We start from the raw sequence: 7586 nt of genomic DNA on the forward strand, positions 1-7586 counted from the left end.
GAGGATGTGGAGAGACAAGAACACTCTTACACTGCTGGTGGGACTGCAAATTAGTGCAACCTCTGTGGAAAAGAATTTGGAGATACCAAACTTCTTAATAAATGGCGTGAAACTCTGAAACTTGAGGATTGGTGACTGCTCCCAGCTCCTTTTGTCCCTCCCATGGGGCCACACCTTCAAGGGAGCACAGGCATTTCCCACCCACTCCCCTCCAGGATTTGAGAAAAGTCTTCATTCAAGAGAGACGCTAACTCACTCCCACTGGGGCTTGCTCAACTTGTTCCTCCTCATACCTCGCATTTTTAACTAAAATAAGAAAGCCACTTGAATTATCCACCTTACCACTTGCTTTTAAAAGGTAGCAATAATAATTACTTTTGCAGTTATTACAGATGTGACTGTGTCTCTCACTGGGTGTCAAGAGCCCCTTGGGAAAAGAATTTTGGCAGAGAATGCAAGCGGTACGTCGGAAAGAAGAGAAACCTGACAGCTGCCTTCAGCTTTAAACTTTCCAAGGTTGGTGGCAGGTATCACTTGCTTACTTATACCTAACCATAAAACAGGACAGATTGGCTGGGTCATGTAAGGAAGGAACACCACTCTAAAAATCTGATTTTGCACCAAATCACCAGGAAAGAGAACCAGTAGTTCTACCTGTTGTATCTCCTGCACTGTAAAGTGCTCATTATACGAGAAGTACTATCTGATAGGAAGGAACATGAAAGTCACTTTTTCCCTCATGCGTTTTCATTAGAATTGCCAAAGAAAGGAAGACTTCAGAAGCTGTGCTGGAAGCACAGGATGTATAAGGAATTTTCATATTCTGCTGGCGGCCTGAAAAAGCAATCTGCTCCCAAAATGCAGAGGGTGGGAGAGCTAACATTCAAAGTATTTTTAACTAATGTAGTTTATGCCTGTTTGACTATCCAAAATCAAAACAGTTATTCCCTGGCACAAAAAGATGATGGAATTTGAAAGGATAATGTTTTATTAGGATACGTATCTAGTTATTTAGGGATTTTTACATCATTATGCAAAAAGTATAACATTCAGAAAAATTGCTAAGGCACAACTAAAGAGACTAAGAAACAGAAAGCTACCAGAATGAATCAACTGGATATTACTGATGTAACAAAATGTTAACATAAGTAAAAATCCACATGATCTGTGCTGAGGTCTTAATTCCATGCTCTGAGACTCTAACTAAGAGTTACTCAAGGGAAAAAAACAGAAGAGGAGACACATGAATACTCTCAAAATGTTTCTATGCCCTTGCAAGACACTGAGCCATGGCTGTGAAGTCACTGGAACAGCAGATATGAATGTGTGACCATGGGAGGAACTAGCAGAGGGAAGGGTTTTCAGCAAGGGTAAGTGGTCGGGAGGTGAGGCTGAAGTGTTGCCTTGTACAATGGAAAGATACTCTCTAATACTCCAGTAGAGCAGAAAAAAGCAGCAACCTAAAGGTGCCACCTCTGCCTTGTTAAGAAAGCTCTCCCAATACCACCTAAGAACGACATGCAAGGCAGCCAGCTTTCACGCAACACAATCTGAAAATTAGTATTGTGTTGATCTTGGTACTTCTGCCCATTGGACTGGTTTATTTAGCTACTGGTTCATGTTCCTAACAGAAACTATGAGTGACCAAAATGGTACTGACTGTGTCTAATAAAGTGCTGACCATCATCAGCCATGAGCCATTTGCTGAAGTTCTACCCGCAGTACAATCTGGAATGGAAGGCAGACCTGCTGGAATGGTGGCAGGAACAAGAGCCGGGCAACGCGTGTTGGTGCTAAGTGAGGCAAGGACCTATGGCAGACCTCCTCACTGGACAGTGCTGGCGATCTACTCCTTGGTTGCATCTCTGACCCATTCTCTGGTCATTTGGGGACAAGATGAACCAGGGCACAACAGTTTAATACACACCCTAAGAGATCAGACATGAACAAATGGAAACATAGGCAGCCTCGCCTGTAGTCAGAAAAATGCAATTGTTCAAGTATATTTTATATCTATTTAATCACTTTTTAAAAGAATAATGCTCAAGGCCAATGAGTACATACATGGTATCACATACAGAATACTCTATCATTATTTGAGAAAATAGATTCGAAAATATTCTCTAGCATGAGCAAACCTAGGAAATACTTAGTTCTTAGATGTGAGGAAGTAAATATTCACCTCCTCAGGCCCTGCGAGGTGGCAGTGTTGTAAAACATTGTTTATCACTGTGCCCCATGTGATGGGAAAGGGGACTCCTGTTTTCTCCACTGTTTCCCAGCTTCATTCAGAGGAAAGCAAGAAATGAAAAAGCACTTCAGTCTACAAGTCCTTAGTTTTAACATCTTCATCTCAACAGTTTCTAGGATGGCAATAACTTTGCAACTTGGAGACTATTATCTTCTAAAAATGGAACTAATATGCAAATACTTCCCTATTAACCTTTTTTGTGGGTAAAAAGAATAGACACTCCATCAGGAAGGAGGAGCATCTTCAATATTAGCAAGAATTGTTTTCTGAACAGTCTCTCTGCTGTTTGAACAATGAGGTTATGAATAAAGTCCATTATAACTATTGTAATTTTTTCCTACAAAATATATATTGGAGGAGATATGCTAACATGGCCAAGAAGGTACATGATATTATGCTAACCTAACTCTAAACCCTATAGAGTACAAGTCATCTGGGATGTCACTGTAACATTTGCAAAATGCTGTTCCTTTTTCTAAAAAGCATATTTCTTTTTTCTTGCCTTCTTTCCATGTTCTCATTATATACTATAGGGTAAGGCTCAAGAGGTGGAAATCCATTCCCAGCTTTCCTAATAATACAAACTTATCAAAGAAGGTAGAAGAGAATATGAGAATAACAGCTCAATGATATTTTTGGCATTGCAACTTTACATTCATCATGGTAGCTCCCTCTTCAACAACACCACTGTGCCCTGCCCACTCCTTTTTGAATCAGGAGTTCCCCTGCCTCCCACAATTATTCACACAGCCCTGCTGAATATTTTTCTTCCCCCTGCCTGGCATAACAACAAAGCTCAGACGCAGGAAGAAATGCCACTCAAAGGCAGGTCAGACAATGATGTAATTAACAGATGAAGGAGAAGTGGTATTTCAGAGAGCTTCATAGAGCAAGAGACAGGCTGATTTCTTGGGTTAAGACGTTATCTGGAAACTACAGTCACTAAAGCATGATTATCTAAATCAAAAATTTTTTTCTAAATGAATAAAAATATGTATAAATATTACCCCCTCCTATGAAAGTTAAGAGCTTCATATTGAAATTTCAATTAGAAACACATTTAAAATCAGTTTGGAAAAGGAATCTCCTCCACCCCATGCTGAGCAAGGTGCAGGATGTGTATCCCTGTATGTCTTTGCCAAATCAATTTCTCATAACAGGAATCCCTAAGGCAAGAAACAAAGTCAATCCGCAAAGACCCAAATTCCACACTTTAGGTGCTAGGTGATTAAACCCAGTCTCTTCTTATAAAGGATAAACTAGTTGAGGTTGTCAACAGATGACTTCACATAATCATATACAAGAGAATTTGTGGGTTTATGGCTTCAGCCACAAGTCCAGCAAAGAGACAAATGTCATGTTCTGTCTTTCCAAGAAAGACAAAGAACAAGTTGACTAAGGGCTAGGACTCAAAGCATGACTGCAGAGGAATTAGAAGCCAATGAGACATTATTTTCTAAGTATTTTCTTAATAGACACTACAAGCCATGTGATCAGAAGTATGTCCAGCTGTAAATAAGAGAAGTGTATTTCCCTAGGTTGCGTTTTCAATTCAAGAAAGGGATCCGATCATAAATGAGAAGTTTTTCATTCCACGTTAACAGAGGCATTGTCACTTTTACTTTCTTTAATGTATAGTTTTCCATTTTTTAATAAATACTACAGTATGATGCATTGGGTTTAGAAGTACTCATCGATCAATGCCAAAGTTAATAAAACACTAGTCCAAGACCTCCCACATGCACCTAAAGGTGAAAAATAAATTAAAATATTTAAATAAACTTATGTGCTGTTACGTCTCTTCAAATTATTTAGTGCTCAAGTGACATTGGGAAAACATGACCAAAAAAAAAAAAGATCAAGATAACATCAAAGTAGTTTTCATACTCTGGTAAAACAACGTGAATTAGGAATTACTACTCTAGTCCAAAGTCACTGCCAAGCTTATGAGAATTCCTTTAGGACAGAGACCACATCCTATCTTTATATCCCCAGCATCTAGCACAGCACCCAGCAAACAGTAGTCACCCAATAGTAGAGTGGATAACCTTTCTGACTGTACATGGAGGAGAGAAAATATTTAAGGCCTCGTTCTCATCTATATTCGATTCCAGCCATTCAAAAGCTGAAAATATTGACAATTTGGTGTATCTAAAGAGCTTCTATAAATTAAAGTAGGCATTCCTGAAAGAAATGTCTCAGTACTGAGCAGCAATGGCTGCAGATAGCTACTCTCTGAAGACCAAAGTGGAAAGCATGACTTGTGCGGCAGCTTGGCCCCTTTCCCACATCCAAAATAATCAATTGCACAAAGTAGGCTTAGTCCCAAAACTGTTCGGACTTTGTTCCTCCACCAACATCTGGGTTCAGCATGATTTCTGACCTCTACCTCAAACTGGAGATTTCAAACACTAAGAACCTCACTCAACAAGAAAGCAATGTCGTAAGTCAAAGCCAGGGGAGACACGGAAGCCAGGATTAGCAGAAACACTTCAGAGAAATGACTCTGACGTACATATAAAGGTGTCTACACGTCTAAAATGCTGACTTTTCAAGACGGAAACTTAAATATACTTTCTCAGATTAAAAGTATTCATACTGTTGAAGAGAAAAATGTTTTCCAGGAAGCTAAATGGCCCTCCTAAGTAGATAATATAAGATTTTTTTTTTTCTTTCTAGAGAGAGCATACTTTCTTTTCTGTAGAGTTTGGCTCCAAAAACCTGGTTCATAAATCTGAGACCCAAAAACCGATTATTTTAAAAAGACATGTCTTAAGCTGACCTAGTTTGGAAGCCTGGATACCTTTAAATTGCCAATGAACTGAAACCATTCATGAGAATGGGGCTTTTGAATGCTGAGAATGTTCTTCGGAGCTCAGCACAAAGATATTTGGCATAGATGACTGTAAATATTTGTAAAACTCTGGGTAAATGGACAGTGTTTGACCACACTCAAACCTTACTTCCAGCACAGTAGTGTAGGAACAAGTTATCTAGGGTGATTTGTTTGGGGTTTTTTTGGTTGAGTTTTGTTGTTTGTCTTAAATAAAAAGCCAAGCAACCCAATTCTGTTACTTGACATCTTTTTCTCATTCACTATACATGTTTGCCTTATATTTTTTCACTTGAGACAATTAATCAGAGGCTACTTTTGAAACAGAGGTGTTATTCTTTTCTTTACCATTTTTCTAACTTTATGCCCATCACAAAGAATAAAACACCAGTCAAAGGTGTACAAGGGCAGGAGCAGGAGCTGTGTGAAACCATGACCTTGGATTCCATAACACAATTATGTCCAAGTAGCTTTGTGGATCTGCTATAGAGTTTTCTTTTTCTCCCCCTTTCTCATCCTCAAGATAGTTTTAGAAATACTGAAGGGACTGCTCCTTACGAAAAGGACCAGGGTTAAGAAGGAAGGATAAAATAAGGAGAAGGAGGGACCCACAGAGAAATTAGATGTGAAAGGGACCAGAGATCAAGAGGTTCATCTCAGTGAAAGCTGTAGCAGCCAGTACTTTAATTAGCCAGAAACTCAGTTAAGACTGGCTGGGTTCCTTCTGCCTCTTACCCACACCCTAAAAACTGAGTCATCCCAAAATTCTTTTATTTTGCTTCTGGGCATAGACACCCCTGATCTGCTGCTTCAGAAATGTTAGGTACATTGTCCTTTAATTCATACCTCTCAGTGTTCTAATAAACACCCAGAAACGCCAAATCAGAAGAACACTAATAATCCTATTAGGAGACTCAGAGCTAATGTTTTGATAAAATACATGTGGCAGAAAGCAATAAGAAAGTGACAGTCTGTAGTGGAAACCTGAATAAAGAACATTCTCCCAGAGAGGGAAATTAACTGCTGAGAAATCTGAAGGTGAGGAGCAGACGCATCAAGAGTGGACTTACAGCAGAATCCCTGAAACTAGTAAGAAAAGCCAAAGGTGCTCCTGAACAGATAATCAAAAGATACCTTTTCACTACTGAAACAGCAATTTTCAATTTCATTTTAACTTAAATTTGAGAATAGCCTTATAGAATCAGAGTTTAACTGTTTTATCAGCAATTACCTGATGAAATAGTCACTCTAACGTATGGCCAAGGTTCCACGATTAATATGTTATTTATAGCTATGTGTGTCAACATATCGCTATGCATTTCCAAATAACAAAAGGTTATTTGGCATAATCCGAGATTATGCCAACTTTTAGTCTCCCCTTAAGAAATAGGGATGTATGATCTAATCTTGAATTTTACAATACATTCCATAGAGATTCTTTCATTAGAAATGAAGCTGCTTTCTGTTTACCTTTACAAAAGCATCTATTTTTAAAAGTTAACAGGTGTTTAAGGCATTAGGAACGAATTCAATTCTGCATGGTTTAAGCACTAGGGGCAGAAAATAAAACCCCACATCACGGTGTCATAGTTAGTCTCCCGTCCTTTTCTCTTCCCTTAGTCCAACACCATTCCTGTTTTGCAATGCCTGCAGCCTTTAAAAAGCTCGCTAAACCTACCTGGCAGGAGATCTGTGTTCCTGGGGACGCCGGGCGTCTCAGTAGCCTCCCTGGCGCGCATGGCCAGCCGGGGCTGCTCGCACACCGGGAAAGAGGAGCTCTTTCATTCTCTCCCTCTTCCTCCGTGCTCTGCGGCTGACAGCTTTACACTTTGCAGGACTGCAACAGGACTCGTGCTCCCAGACCTATTGGTGGGGAGGAGGAGGAGTCCCTACCCGCCTCCTTGCCTTGACTGGCAGCTGCGGTGCCCGGGAACCTGGCCGCGCGGGCGTGGGGCGCAGCTCGCCAGCAGCAGCGGCAGCGCGTTTATTTACACAGGAAGCTAAGGCGCCGCACTTCCTACTTCCCATCTGGGTCACACTTCAGCTGCAGGTGATGGCCTTAACCCTGTCCGAACCCGGCAGCCAGCGCGACCCAGCCATCCAGTCCTCCTAGCGCCCGCTCTACTTGTCAGGACCTTTCTCTCCTTTTCCTGGGACGGCTGCTGCAGGCATCCCGAGCAGCGTGTCCGGGCGGCAGCCTTTGGTGCCCTTCAACCCGGACGGGGACAGTTCAGCTCTTGGCCTTCAGCGCCTGCTGCCTGTCTGTGCATATCCTCTCAAGCCACCTCTCTTCTCACCCCTTCCCAGCTCTTCAGATCTCTTTCTTCTACTTCTGACAGCCCAGACCTGACTTCCCGCCTCCCCAGAAAACTGCCTTATAAAACACTTCCCATCAAAAAACAGCTTGTATCTGTTTTGTCCTTTTGCCTCTCATGATAAAATTAGAATGCAGGTGAATCGAATCAGGAACAGTCTTGTTTACGTAATAAAATGAGGCCCGTC

At 41.0% G+C, this 7586-nt stretch overlaps 1 protein-coding gene across 1 annotated transcript in view; it reads right to left on the reverse strand.

Annotated features, from left to right (window-relative positions):
• Positions 1 to 7046, reverse strand: part of RNF144B (ring finger protein 144B) — a 93002-nt gene extending 85956 nt beyond the window's left edge. The window contains exon 1 of the mRNA XM_012643260.1: positions 6763 to 7046. The gene's annotated coding sequence lies outside the window, so the exon portion shown is untranslated. The remainder of the gene's footprint in view (positions 1 to 6762) is intronic.
• Between the last annotated feature and the right edge of the window lie 540 nt (positions 7047 to 7586).

Source organism: Propithecus coquereli, unplaced genomic scaffold (genome assembly GCF_000956105.1).
Source record: "Propithecus coquereli isolate 6110/MARCELLA unplaced genomic scaffold, Pcoq_1.0 Scaffold194, whole genome shotgun sequence".
In the NCBI taxonomy this organism is placed as follows: Eukaryota; Metazoa; Chordata; class Mammalia; order Primates; family Indriidae; genus Propithecus; species Propithecus coquereli.